The following is a 16,146-nucleotide window of genomic DNA, read 5'->3' as shown; positions in this document are numbered from 1 at the left end:
AGACAAAATCTGGCATCATATTCGGTTTCAGCACGCCGAATAGCCAAGGAAACTGATGCAACATCGTTTTCTTCGCGACCACAGCTCACGAAAAACTCAATCATAGAAGTTGATATGCGTGTTCGATATGATGGCCTATAACTTGAGTACACATTGTCGTAGGCCGATGAAACCGCGTGCAATAGCTCCGTCTCGTCGAACTACACGAGTGCAATGCGCCAAGTTTGCGTTTGAACGATTTGTCTTCGAGAAAAAGTCGATTATACATATGCGTTTTTACGACATCGTGGGAATCACTTTTTTTTGGCTGCACCTAGACAAAATCTGACATCATATTCGGTTTCAGCACGCCGAATATCCAAGGAAACTGATGCAACATCGTTTTCTTCGCGACCACAGCTCACGAAAAACTCAATCATAGAAGTTGATATTCGTGTTCGATATGATGGCATATAACTTGAGTACACATTGTCGTAGGCCGATGAAACCGCGTGCAATAGCTCCGTCTCGTCGAACTACACGAGTGCAATGCGCCAAGTTTGCGTTTGAACGATTTGTCTTCGAGAAAAAGTCGATTATACATATGCGTGTTTACGACATCGTGGGAATCACTTTTTTTTGGCTGCACCTAGACAAAATCTGGCATCATATTCGGTTTCAGCACGCCGAATAACCAAGGAAACTGATGCAACATCGTTTTCTTCGCGACCACAGCTCACGAAAAACTCAATCATAGAAGTTGATATTCGTGTTCGATATGATGGCATATAACTTGAGTACACATTGTCGTAGGCCGATGAAACCGCGTGCAATAGCTCCGTCTCGTCGAACTACACGAGTGCAATGCGCCAAGTTTGCGTTTGAACGATTTGTCTTCGAGAAAAAGTCGATTATACATATGCGTTTTTACGACATCGTGGGAATCACTTTTTTTTGGCTGCACCTAGACAAAATCTGGCATCATATTCGGTTTCAGCACGCCGAATAGCCAAGGAAACTGATGCAACATCGTTTTCTTCGCGACCACAGCTCACGAAAAACTCAATCATAGAAGTTGATATGCGTGTTCGATATGATGGCATATAACTTGAGTACACATTGTCGTAGGCCGATGAAACCGCGTGCAATAGCTCCATCTCGTCGAACTACACGAGTGCAATGCGCCAAGTTTGCGTTTGAACGATTTGTCTTCGAGAAAAAGTCGATTATACATATGCGTTTTTACGACATCGTGGGAATCACTTTTTTTTGGCTGCACCTAGGCAAAATCTGGCATCATATTCGGTTTCAGCACGCCGAATATCCAAGGAAACTGATGCAACATCGTTTTCTTCGCGACCACAGCTCACGAAAAACTCAATCATAGAAGTTGATATTCGGGTTCGATATGATGGCATATAACTTGAGTACACATTGTCGTAGGCCGATGAAACCGCGTGCAATAGCTTCGTCTCGTCGAACTACACCAGTGCAATGCGCCAAGTTTGCGTTTGAACGATTTGTCTTCGAGAAAAAGTCGATTATACATATGCGTTTTTACGACATCGTGGGAATCACTTTTTTTTGGCTGCACCTAGACAAAATCTGGCATCATATTCGGTTTCAGCACGCCGAATAGCCAAGGAAACTGATGCAACATCGTTTTCTTCGCGACCACAGCTCACGAAAAACTCAATCATAGAAGTTGATATGCGTGTTCGATATGATGGCATATAACTTGAGTACACATTGTCGTAGGCCGATGAAACCGCGTGCAATAGCTCCGTCTCGTCGAACTACACGAGTGCAATGCGCCAAGTTTGCGTTTGAACGATTTGTCTTCGTGAAAAAGTCGATTATACATATGCGTTTTTACGACATCGTGGGAATCACTTTTTTTTGGCTGCACCTAGACAAAATCTGGCATCATATTCGGTTTCAGCACGCCGACTAGCCAAGGAAACTGATGCAACATCGTTTTCTTCGCGACCACAGCTCACGAAAAACTCAATCATAGAAGTTGATATGCGTGTTCGATATGATGGCATATAACTTGAGTACACATTGTCGTAGGCCGATGAAACCGCGTGCAATAGCTCCGTCTCGTCGAACTACACGAGTGCAATGCGCCAAGTTTGCGTTTGAACGATTTGTCTTCGAGAAAAAGTCGATTATACATATGCGTGTTTACCACATCGTGGGAATCACTTTTTTTTGGCTGCACCTAGACAAAATCTGGCATCATATTCGGTTTCAGCACGCCGAATAACCAAGGAAACTGATGCAACATCGTTTTCTTCGCGACCACAGCTCACGAAAAACTCAATCATAGAAGTTGATATTCGGGTTCGATATGATGGCATATAACTTGAGTACACATTGTCGTAGGCCGATGAAACCGCGTGCAATAGCTTCGTCTCGTCGAACTACACCAGTGCAATGCGCCAAGTTTGCGTTTGAACGATTTGTCTTCGAGAAAAAGTCGATTATACATATGCGTTTTTACGACATCGTGGGAATCACTTTTTTTTGGCTGCACCTAGACAAAATCTGGCATCATATTCGGTTTCAGCACGCCGAATAGCCAAGGAAACTGATGCAACATCGTTTTCTTCGCGACCACAGCTCACGAAAAACTCAATCATAGAAGTTGATATGCGTGTTCGATATGATGGCATATAACTTGAGTACACATTGTCGTAGGCCGATGAAACCGCGTGCAATAGCTCCGTCTCGTCGAACTACACGAGTGCAATGCGCCAAGTTTGCGTTTGAACGATTTGTCTTCGTGAAAAAGTCGATTATACATATGCGTTTTTACGACATCGTGGGAATCACTTTTTTTTGGCTGCACCTAGACAAAATCTGGCATCATATTCGGTTTCAGCACGCCGACTAGCCAAGGAAACTGATGCAACATCGTTTTCTTCGCGACCACAGCTCACGAAAAACTCAATCATAGAAGTTGATATGCGTGTTCGATATGATGGCATATAACTTGAGTACACATTGTCGTAGGCCGATGAAACCGCGTGCAATAGCTCCGTCTCGTCGAACTACACGAGTGCAATGCGCCAAGTTTGCGTTTGAACGATTTGTCTTCGAGAAAAAGTCGATTATACATATGCGTGTTTACCACATCGTGGGAATCACTTTTTTTTGGCTGCACCTAGACAAAATCTGGCATCATATTCGGTTTCAGCACGCCGAATAACCAAGGAAACTGATGCAACATCGTTTTCTTCGCGACCACAGCTCACGAAAAACTCAATCATAGAAGTTGATATTCTGGTTCGATATGATGGCATATAACTTGAGCACACATTGTCGTAGGCCGATGAAACCGCGTGCAATAGCTCCGTCTCGTCGAACTACACGAGTGCAATGCGCCAAGTTTGCGTTTGAACGATTTGTCTTCGAGAAAAAGTCGATTATACATATGCGTTTTTACGACATCGTGGGAATCACTTTTTTTTGGCTGCACCTAGACAAAATCTGGCATCATATTCGGTTTCAGCACGCCGAATAACCAAGGAAACTGATGCAACATCGTTTTCTTCGCCACCACAGCTCACGAAAAACTCAATCATAGAAGTTGATATTCGTGTTCGATATGATGGCATATAACTTGAGTACACATTGTCGTAGGCCGATGAAACCGCGTGTAATAGCTCCGTCTCGTCGAACTACACGAGTGCAATGCGCCAAGTTTGCGTTTGAACGATTTGTCTTCGAGAAAAAGTCGATTATACATATGCGTTTTTACGACATCGTGGGAATCACTTTTTTTTGGCTGCACCTAGACAAAATCTGGCATCATATTCGGTTTCAGCACGCCGAATATCCAAGGAAACTGATGCAACATCGTTTTCTTCGCGACCACAGCTCACGAAAAACTCAATCATAGAAGTTGATATTCGGGTTCGATATGATGGCATATAACTTGAGCACACATTGTCGTAGGCCGATGAAACCGCGTGCAATAGCTTCGTCTCGTCGAACTACACGAGTGCAATGCGCCAAGTTTGCGTTTGAACGATTTGTCTTCGAGAAAAAGTCGATTATACATATGCGTGTTTACCACATCGTGGGAATCACTTTTTTTTGGCTGCACCTAGACAAAATCTGGCATCATATTCGGTTTCAGCACGCCGAATAACCAAGGAAACTGATGCAACATCGTTTTCTTCGCGACCACAGCTCACGAAAAACTCAATCATAGAAGTTGATATTCTGGTTCGATATGATGGCATATAACTTGAGCACACATTGTCGTAGGCCGATGAAACCGCGTGCAATAGCTCCGTCTCGTCGAACTACACGAGTGCAATGCGCCAAGTTTGCGTTTGAACGATTTGTCTTCGAGAAAAAGTCGATTATACATATGCGTTTTTACGACATCGTGGGAATCACTTTTTTTTGGCTGCACCTAGAGAAAATCTGGCATCATATTCGGTTTCAGCACGCCGAATAACCAAGGAAACTGATGCAACACCGTTTTCTTCGCCACCACAGCTCACGAAAAACTCAATCATAGAAGTTGATATTCGTGTTCGATATGATGGCATATAACTTGAGTACACATTGTCGTAGGCCGATGAAACCGCGTGCAATAGCTCCGTCTCGTCGAACTACACGAGTGCAATGCGCCAAGTTTGCGTTTGAACGATTTGTCTTCGAGAAAAAGTCGATTATACATATGCGTTTTTACGACATCGTGGGAATCACTTTTTTTTGGCTGCACCTAGACAAAATCTGGCATCATATTCGGTTTCAGCACGCCGAATAACCAAGGAAACTGATGCAACATCGTTTTCTTCGCGACCACAGCTCACGAAAAACTCAATCATAGAAGTTGATATTCGGGTTCGATATGATGGCATATAACTTGAGCACACATTGTCGTAGGCCGATGAAACCGCGTGCAATAGCTTCGTCTCGTCGAACTACACGAGTGCAATGCGCCAAGTTTGCGTTTGAACGATTTTTCTTCGAGAAAAAGTCGATTATACATATGCGTTTTTACGACATCGTGGGAATCACTTTTTTTTGGCTGCACCTAGACAAAATCTGGCATCATATTCGGTTTCAGCACGCCGAATAACCAAGGAAACTGATGCAACATCGTTTTCTTCGCGACCACAGCTCACGAAAAACTCAATCATAGAAGTTGATATTCTGGTTCGATATGATGGCATATAACTTGAGCACACATTGTCGTAGGCCGATGAAACCGCGTGCAATAGCTCCGTCTCGTCGAACTACACGAGTGCAATGCGCCAAGTTTGCGTTTGAACGATTTGTCTTCGAGAAAAAGTCGATTATACATATGCGTTTTTACGACATCGTGGGAATCACTTTTTTTTGGCTGCACCTAGACAAAATCTGGCATCATATTCGGTTTCAGCACGCCGAATAACCAAGGAGACTGATGCAACATCGTTTTCTTCGCGACCACAGCTCACGATAAACTCAATCATAAAAGTTGATATTCGGGTTCGATATGATGGCATATAACTTGAGTACACATTGTCGTAGGCCGATGAAACCGCGTGCAATAGCTTCGTCTCGTCGAACTACACCAGTGCAATGCGCCAAGTTTGCGTTTGAACGATTTGTCTTCGAGAAAAAGTCGATTATACATATGCGTGTTTACGACATCGTGGGAATCACTTTTTTTTGGCTGCACCTAGACAAAATCTGGCATCATATTCGGTTTCAGCACGCCGAATAGCCAAGGAAACTGATGCAACATCGTTTTCTTCGCGACCACAGCTCACGAAAAACTCAATCATAGAAGTTGATATTCGTGTTCGATAGGATGGCATATAACTTGAGTACAAATTGTCGTAGGCCGATGAAACCGCGTGCAATAGCTCCGTCTCGTCGAACTACACGAGTGCAATGCGCCAAGTTTGCGTTTGAACGATTTGTCTTCGAGAAAAAGTCGATTATACATATGCGTTTTTACGACATCGTGGGAATCACTTTTTTTTGGCTGCACCTAGACAAAATCTGGCATCATATTCGGTTTCAGCCCGCCGAATAACCAAGGAAACTGATGCAACATCGTTTTCTTCGCCACCACAGCTCACGAAAAACTCAATCATAGAAGTTGATATTCGTGTTCGATATGATGGCATATAACTTGAGTACACATTGTCGTAGGCCGATGAAACCGCGTGCAATAGCTCCGTCTCGTCGAACTACACGAGTGCAATGCGCCAAGTTTGCGTTTGAACGATTTGTCTTCGAGAAAAAGTCGATTATACATATGCGTGTTTACGACATCGTGGGAATCACTTTTTTTTGGCTGCACCTAGACAAAATCTGGCATCATATTCGGTTTCAGCACGCCGAATAACCAAGGAAACTGATGCAACATCGTTTTCTTCGCGACCACAGCTCACGAAAAACTCAATCGTAGAAGTTGATATTCGTGTTCGATATGATGGCATATAACTTGAGTACACATTGTCGTAGGACGATGAAACCGCGTGCAATAGCTCCGTCTCGTCGAACTACACGAGTGCAATGCGCCAAGTTTGCGTTTGAACGATTTGTCTTCGAGAAAAAGTCGATTATACATATGCGTGTTTACGACATCGTGGGAATCACTTTTTTTTGGCTGCACCTAGACAAAATCTGGCATCATATTCGGTTTCAGCACGCCGAATAACCAAGGAAACTGATGCAACATCGTTTTCTTCGCGACCACAGCTCACGAAAAACTCAATCATAGAAGTTGATATTCGTGTTCGATATGATGGCATATAACTTGAGTACACATTGTCGTAGGCCGATGAAACCGCGTGCAATAGCTTCGTCTCGTCGAACTACACCAGTGCAATGCGCCAAGTTTGCGTTTGAACGATTTGTCTTCGAGAAAAAGTCGATTATACATATGCGTGTTTACGACATCGTGGGAATCACTTTTTTTTGGCTGCACCTAGACAAAATCTGGCATCATATTCGGTTTCAGCACGCCGAATAGCCAAGGAAACTGATGCAACATCGTTTTCTTCGCGACCACAGCTCACGAAAAACTCAATCATAGAAGTTGATATTCGTGTTCGATAGGATGGCATATAACTTGAGTACAAATTGTCGTAGGCCGATGAAACCGCGTGCAATAGCTCCGTCTCGTCGAACTACACGAGTGCAATGCGCCAAGTTTGCGTTTGAACGATTTGTCTTCGAGAAAAAGTCGATTATACATATGCGTTTTTACGACATCGTGGGAATCACTTTTTTTTGGCTGCACCTAGACAAAATCTGGCATCATATTCGGTTTCAGCCCGCCGAATAACCAAGGAAACTGATGCAACATCGTTTTCTTCGCCACCACAGCTCACGAAAAACTCAATCATAGAAGTTGATATTCGTGTTCGATATGATGGCATATAACTTGAGTACACATTGTCGTAGGCCGATGAAACCGCGTGCAATAGCTCCGTCTCGTCGAACTACACGAGTGCAATGCGCCAAGTTTGCGTTTGAACGATTTGTCTTCGAGAAAAAGTCGATTATACATATGCGTGTTTACGACATCGTGGGAATCACTTTTTTTTGGCTGCACCTAGACAAAATCTGGCATCATATTCGGTTTCAGCACGCCGAATAACCAAGGAAACTGATGCAACATCGTTTTCTTCGCGACCACAGCTCACGAAAAACTCAATCGTAGAAGTTGATATTCGTGTTCGATATGATGGCATATAACTTGAGTACACATTGTCGTAGGCCGATGAAACCGCGTGCAATAGCTCCGTCTCGTCGAACTACACGAGTGCAATGCGCCAAGTTTGCGTTTGAACGATTTGTCTTCGTGAAAAAGTCGATTATACATATGCGTTTTTACGACATCGTGGGAATCACTTTTTTTTGGCTGCACCTAGACAAAATCTGGCATCATATTCGGTTTCAGCACGCCGAATAGCCAAGGAAACTGATGCAACATCGTTTTCTTCGCGACCACAGCTCACGAAAAACTCAATCATAGAAGTTGATATGCGTGTTCGATATGATGGCCTATAACTTGAGTACACATTGTCGTAGGCCGATGAAACCGCGTGCAATAGCTCCGTCTCGTCGAACTACACGAGTGCAATGCGCCAAGTTTGCGTTTGAACGATTTGTCTTCGAGAAAAAGTCGATTATACATATGCGTTTTTACGACATCGTGGGAATCACTTTTTTTTGGCTGCACCTAGACAAAATCTGACATCATATTCGGTTTCAGCACGCCGAATATCCAAGGAAACTGATGCAACATCGTTTTCTTCGCGACCACAGCTCACGAAAAACTCAATCATAGAAGTTGATATTCGTGTTCGATATGATGGCATATAACTTGAGTACACATTGTCGTAGGCCGATGAAACCGCGTGCAATAGCTCCGTCTCGTCGAACTACACGAGTGCAATGCGCCAAGTTTGCGTTTGAACGATTTGTCTTCGAGAAAAAGTCGATTATACATATGCGTGTTTACGACATCGTGGGAATCACTTTTTTTTGGCTGCACCTAGACAAAATCTGGCATCATATTCGGTTTCAGCACGCCGAATAACCAAGGAAACTGATGCAACATCGTTTTCTTCGCGACCACAGCTCACGAAAAACTCAATCATAGAAGTTGATATTCGTGTTCGATATGATGGCATATAACTTGAGTACACATTGTCGTAGGCCGATGAAACCGCGTGCAATAGCTCCGTCTCGTCGAACTACACGAGTGCAATGCGCCAAGTTTGCGTTTGAACGATTTGTCTTCGTGAAAAAGTCGATTATACATATGCGTTTTTACGACATCGTGGGAATCACTTTTTTTTGGCTGCACCTAGACAAAATCTGGCATCATATTCGGTTTCAGCACGCCGACTAGCCAAGGAAACTGATGCAACATCGTTTTCTTCGCGACCACAGCTCACGAAAAACTCAATCATAGAAGTTGATATGCGTGTTCGATATGATGGCATATAACTTGAGTACACATTGTCGTAGGCCGATGAAACCGCGTGCAATAGCTCCGTCTCGTCGAACTACACGAGTGCAATGCGCCAAGTTTGCGTTTGAACGATTTGTCTTCGAGAAAAAGTCGATTATACATATGCGTTTTTACGACATCGTGGGAATCACTTTTTTTTGGCTGCACCTAGACAAAATCCGGCATCATATTCGGTTTCAGCACGCCGAATAGCCAAGGAAACTGATGCAACATCGTTTTCTTCGCGACCACAGCTCACGAAAAACTCAATCATAGAAGTTGATATGCGTGTTCGATATGATGGCATATAACTTGAGTACACATTGTCGTAGGCCGATGAAACCGCGTGCAATAGCTCCGTCTCGTCGAACTACACGAGTGCAATGCGCCAAGTTTGCGTTTGAACGATTTGTCTTCGAGAAAAAGTCGATTATACATATGCGTTTTTACGACATCCTGGGAATCACTTTTTTTTGGCTGCACCTAGACAAAATCTGGCATCATATTCGGTTTCAGCACGCCGAATATCCAAGGAAACTGATGCAACATCGTTTTCTTCGCGACCACAGCTCACGAAAAACTCAATCATAGAAGTTGATATTCGGGTTCGATATGATGGCATATAACTTGAGTACACATTGTCGTAGGCCGATGAAACCGCGTGCAATAGCTTCGTCTCGTCGAACTACACCAGTGCAATGCGCGAAGTTTGCGTTTGAACGATTTGTCTTCGAGAAAAAGTCGATTATACATATGCGTTTTTACGACATCGTGGGAATCACTTTTTTTTGGCTGCACCTAGACAAAATCTGGCATCATATTCGGTTTCAGCACGCCGAATAGCCAAGGAAACTGATGCAACATCGTTTTCTTCGCGACCACAGCTCACGAAAAACTCAATCATAGAATTTGATATTCGTGTTCGATATGATGGCATATAACTTGAGTACACATTGTCGTAGGCCGATGAAACCGCGTGCAATAGCTTCGTCTCGTCGAACTACACCAGTGCAATGCGCCAAGTTTGCGTTTGAACGATTTGTCTTCGAGAAAAAGTCGATTATACATATGCGTGTTTACGACATCGTGGGAATCACTTTTTTTTGGCTGCACCTAGACAAAATCTGGCATCATATTCGGTTTCAGCACGCCGAATAACCAAGGAAACTGATGCAACATCGTTTTCTTCGCGACCACAGCTCACGAAAAACTCAAAAGTTGATATTCGGGTTCGATATGATGGCATATAACTTGAGCACACATTGTCGTAGGCCGATGAAACCCCGTGCAATAGCTTCGTCTCGTCGAACTACACCAGTGCAATGCGCCAAGTTTGCGTTTGAACGATTTGTCTTCGAGAAAAAGTCGATTATACATATGCGTGTTTACGACATCGTGGGAATCACTTTTTTTTGGCTGCACCTAGACAAAATCTGGCATCATATTCGGTTTCAGCACGCCGAATAGCCAAGGAAACTGATGCAACATCGTTTTCTTCGCGACCACAGCTCACGAAAAACTCAATCATAGAAGTTGATATTCGGGTTCGATATGATGGCATATAACTTGAGTACACATTGTCGTAGGCCGATGAAACCGCGTGCAATAGCTTCGTCTCGTCGAACTACACCAGTGCAATGCGCCAAGTTTGCGTTTGAACGATTTGTCTTCGAGAAAAAGTCGATTATACATATGCGTGTTTACGACATCGTGGGAATCACTTTTTTTTGGCTGCACCTAGACAAAATCTGGCATCATATTCGGTTTCAGCACGCCGAATAACCAAGGAAACTGATGCAACATCGTTTTCTTCGCGACCACAGCTCACGAAAAACTCAATCATAGAAGTTGATATGCGTGTTCGATATGATGGCATATAACTTGAGTACACATTGTCGTAGGCCGATGAAACCGCGTGCAATAGCTCCGTCTCGTCGAACTACACGAGTGCAATGCGCCAAGTTTGCGTTTGAACGATTTGTCTTCGAGAAAAAGTCGATTATACATATGCGTTTTTACGACATCGTGGGAATCACTTTTTTTTGGCTGCACCTAGACAAAATCTGGCATCATATTCGGTTTCAGCACGCCGAATATCCAAGGAAACTGATGCAACATCGTTTTCTTCGCGACCACAGCTCACGAAAAACTCAATCATAGAAGTTGATATGCGTGTTCGATATGATGGCCTATAACTTGAGTACACATTGTCGTAGGCCGATGAAACCGCGTGCAATAGCTCCGTCTCGTCGAACTACACGAGTGCAATGCGCCAAGTTTGCGTTTGAACGATTTGTCTTCGAGAAAAAGTCGATTATACATATGCGTTTTTACGACATCGTGGGAATCACTTTTTTTTGGCTGCACCTAGACAAAATCTGACATCATATTCGGTTTCAGCACGCCGAATATCCAAGGAAACTGATGCAACATCGTTTTCTTCGCGACCACAGCTCACGAAAAACTCAATCATAGAAGTTGATATTCGTGTTCGATATGATGGCATATAACTTGAGTACACATTGTCGTAGGCCGATGAAACCGCGTGCAATAGCTCCGTCTCGTCGAACTACACGAGTGCAATGCGCCAAGTTTGCGTTTGAACGATTTGTCTTCGAGAAAAAGTCGATTATACATATGCGTGTTTACGACATCGTGGGAATCACTTTTTTTTGGCTGCACCTAGACAAAATCTGGCATCATATTCGGTTTCAGCACGCCGAATAACCAAGGAAACTGATGCAACATCGTTTTCTTCGCGACCACAGCTCACGAAAAACTCAATCATAGAAGTTGATATTCGTGTTCGATATGATGGCATATAACTTGAGTACACATTGTCGTAGGCCGATGAAACCGCGTGCAATAGCTCCGTCTCGTCGAACTACACGAGTGCAATGCGCCAAGTTTGCGTTTGAACGATTTGTCTTCGAGAAAAAGTCGATTATACATATGCGTTTTTACGACATCGTGGGAATCACTTTTTTTTGGCTGCACCTAGACAAAATCAGGCATCATATTCGGTTTCAGCACGCCGAATAGCCAAGGAAACTGATGCAACATCGTTTTCTTCGCGACCACAGCTCACGAAAAACTCAATCATAGAAGTTGATATGCGTGTTCGATATGATGGCATATAACTTGAGTACACATTGTCGTAGGCCGATGAAACCGCGTGCAATAGCTCCGTCTCGTCGAACTACACGAGTGCAATGCGCCAAGTTTGCGTTTGAACGATTTGTCTTCGAGAAAAAGTCGATTATACATATGCGTTTTTACGACATCGTGGGAATCACTTTTTTTTGGCTGCACCTAGGCAAAATCTGGCATCATATTCGGTTTCAGCACGCCGAATATCCAAGGAAACTGATGCAACATCGTTTTCTTCGCGACCACAGCTCACGAAAAACTCAATCATAGAAGTTGATATTCGGGTTCGATATGATGGCATATAACTTGAGTACACATTGTCGTAGGCCGATGAAACCGCGTGCAATAGCTTCGTCTCGTCGAACTACACCAGTGCAATGCGCCAAGTTTGCGTTTGAACGATTTGTCTTCGAGAAAAAGTCGATTATACATATGCGTTTTTACGACATCGTGGGAATCACTTTTTTTTGGCTGCACCTAGACAAAATCTGGCATCATATTCGGTTTCAGCACGCCGAATAGCCAAGGAAACTGATGCAACATCGTTTTCTTCGCGACCACAGCTCACGAAAAACTCAATCATAGAAGTTGATATGCGTGTTCGATATGATGGCATATAACTTGAGTACACATTGTCGTAGGCCGATGAAACCGCGTGCAATAGCTCCGTCTCGTCGAACTACACGAGTGCAATGCGCCAAGTTTGCGTTTGAACGATTTGTCTTCGTGAAAAAGTCGATTATACATATGCGTTTTTACGACATCGTGGGAATCACTTTTTTTTGGCTGCACCTAGACAAAATCTGGCATCATATTCGGTTTCAGCACGCCGACTAGCCAAGGAAACTGATGCAACATCGTTTTCTTCGCGACCACAGCTCACGAAAAACTCAATCATAGAAGTTGATATGCGTGTTCGATATGATGGCATATAACTTGAGTACACATTGTCGTAGGCCGATGAAACCGCGTGCAATAGCTCCGTCTCGTCGAACTACACGAGTGCAATGCGCCAAGTTTGCGTTTGAACGATTTGTCTTCGAGAAAAAGTCGATTATACATATGCGTTTTTACGACATCGTGGGAATCACTTTTTTTTGGCTGCACCTAGACAAAATCTGGCATCATATTCGGTTTCAGCACGCCGAATATCCAAGGAAACTGATGCAACATCGTTTTCTTCGCGACCACAGCTCACGAAAAACTCAATCATAGAAGTTGATATTCGGGTTCGATATGATGGCATATAACTTGAGCACACATTGTCGTAGGCCGATGAAACCGCGTGCAATAGCTCCGTCTCGTCGAACTACACGAGTGCAATGCGCCAAGTTTGCGTTTGAACGATTTGTCTTCGAGAAAAAGTCGATTATACATATGCGTTTTTACGACATCGTGGGAATCACTTTTTTTTGGCTGCACCTAGACAAAATCCGGCATCATATTCGGTTTCAGCACGCCGAATAGCCAAGGAAACTGATGCAACATCGTTTTCTTCGCGACCACAGCTCACGAAAAACTCAATCATAGAAGTTGATATGCGTGTTCGATATGATGGCATATAACTTGAGTACACATTGTCGTAGGCCGATGAAACCGCGTGCAATAGCTCCGTCTCGTCGAACTACACGAGTGCAATGCGCCAAGTTTGCGTTTGAACGATTTGTCTTCGAGAAAAAGTCGATTATACATATGCGTTTTTACGACATCGTGGGAATCACTTTTTTTTGGCTGCACCTAGACAAAATCTGGCATCATATTCGGTTTCAGCACGCCGAATATCCAAGGAAACTGATGCAACATCGTTTTCTTCGCGACCACAGCTCACGAAAAACTCAATCATAGAAGTTGATATTCGGGTTCGATATGATGGCATATAACTTGAGTACACATTGTCGTAGGCCGATGAAACCGCGTGCAATAGCTTCGTCTCGTCGAACTACACCAGTGCAATGCGCGAAGTTTGCGTTTGAACGATTTGTCTTCGAGAAAAAGTCGATTATACATATGCGTGTTTACGACATCGTGGGAATCACTTTTTTTTGGCTGCACCTAGACAAAATCTGGCATCATATTCGGTTTCAGCACGCCGAATAGCCAAGGAAACTGATGCAACATCGTTTTCTTCGCGACCACAGCTCACGAAAAACTCAATCATAGAATTTGATATTCGTGTTCGATATGATGGCATATAACTTGAGTACACATTGTCGTAGGCCGATGAAACCGCGTGCAATAGCTTCGTCTCGTCGAACTACACCAGTGCAATGCGCCAAGTTTGCGTTTGAACGATTTGTCTTCGAGAAAAAGTCGATTATACATATGCGTGTTTACGACATCGTGGGAATCACTTTTTTTTGGCTGCACCTAGACAAAATCTGGCATCATATTCGGTTTCAGCACGCCGAATAACCAAGGAAACTGATGCAACATCGTTTTCTTCGCGACCACAGCTCACGAAAAACTCAAAAGTTGATATTCGGGTTCGATATGATGGCATATAACTTGAGCACACATTGTCGTAGGCCGATGAAACCCCGTGCAATAGCTTCGTCTCGTCGAACTACACCAGTGCAATGCGCCAAGTTTGCGTTTGAACGATTTGTCTTCGAGAAAAAGTCGATTATACATATGCGTGTTTACGACATCGTGGGAATCACTTTTTTTTGGCTGCACCTAGACAAAATCTGGCATCATATTCGGTTTCAGCACGCCGAATAGCCAAGGAAACTGATGCAACATCGTTTTCTTCGCGACCACAGCTCACGAAAAACTCAATCATAGAAGTTGATATTCGGGTTCGATATGATGGCATATAACTTGAGTACACATTGTCGTAGGCCGATGAAACCGCGTGCAATAGCTTCGTCTCGTCGAACTACACCAGTGCAATGCGCCAAGTTTGCGTTTGAACGATTTGTCTTCGAGAAAAAGTCGATTATACATATGCGTGTTTACGACATCGTGGGAATCACTTTTTTTTGGCTGCACCTAGACAAAATCTGGCATCATATTCGGTTTCAGCACGCCGAATAACCAAGGAAACTGATGCAACATCGTTTTCTTCGCGACCACAGCTCACGAAAAACTCAATCATAGAAGTTGATATGCGTGTTCGATATGATGGCATATAACTTGAGTACACATTGTCGTAGGTGTTACGTATTTCCGGTGAATTTGGTGTTATTAGAAGAAATAAAATCTCAGTTGGTGTCATTGTTTCAATATTGTCCTTCCGTTTTTGATCTTAGTAATTTAGGGAAGCCGAAATAACGATTTTTAACCGTCGAGCGGTAGCCGATTAAAATTTGACTTGCCGATTTTAAGAAGGACATGCTAGATTGATTTATTTTAACGTTGAGAATTTACCGAAAACCGTAAATAGTGGTTAAACTTTCCCTTTTTGGAATATCAAACGACATCCGGGTAGAAAGAATAAATGTTTTCCTCATGTTACTCACTTTCGTTATTTCTTTTATAATTAGTCCTTTGGGTCGCTGTCTGGACGGCTGCTTGGCTGGATGGATGATACGTTTTCCGTAGTCTTTTCGAATAAAGTTTTTTTTTGATTTCACTTATTGACGTTTTCTTTTCTGGATTTCCGAGAGAAACAAAATTAATAAATATATATCGAACGAAAACTGTATTTTTAATCGTTGGTTCACTTCACTAAGAGAGTGCGGTTTTTTTTTTAGATTACATTATTTAATTGTTAAATTCTCGTGGGGTTCGCAAGAGACCGTTCGTAAACGAGCATCTTGGGTCGCCTCGGCAAAATTTATCAATTAATTTTACTGAAGATTTGGAATGAAAGAGTTAATTGTTAAATTCTCGTGGGGTTCGCAAGAGACCGTTCGTAAACGAGCATCTTGGGTCGCCTCGGCAAAATTTATCAATTAATTCTATAAAAAATTATGCAATGAAAGATTCAATTGTTAAATTCTCGTGGGGTTCGCAAGGCACCGTTATTTAAACGAGCGTCTTGGGTCGCCTCGGCAAAATTTATCAATTAATTCTATTCAGGAGTGATT

The 16,146-nt window shown here is 43.1% G+C and overlaps 1 protein-coding gene across 1 annotated transcript in view; it reads right to left on the bottom strand.

Moving 5' to 3' along the window:
• Positions 1-16,146, bottom strand: part of LOC135171775 (uncharacterized) — a 77,594-nt gene that overhangs the window by 48,567 nt on the left and 12,881 nt on the right. Inside the window, exon 4 of the mRNA XM_064138348.1 lies at positions 15,577-15,784. The gene's annotated coding sequence lies outside the window, so the exon portion shown is untranslated. The remainder of the gene's footprint in view (positions 1-15,576; positions 15,785-16,146) is intronic.

This window comes from Diachasmimorpha longicaudata, unplaced genomic scaffold, assembly GCF_034640455.1.
Source record: "Diachasmimorpha longicaudata isolate KC_UGA_2023 unplaced genomic scaffold, iyDiaLong2 ctg00000102.1, whole genome shotgun sequence".
In the NCBI taxonomy this organism is placed as follows: domain Eukaryota; kingdom Metazoa; phylum Arthropoda; class Insecta; order Hymenoptera; family Braconidae; genus Diachasmimorpha; species Diachasmimorpha longicaudata.
Note: the sequence above shows the minus strand (reverse complement) of the source record. Positions and strands in the feature narration are given on the sequence as shown.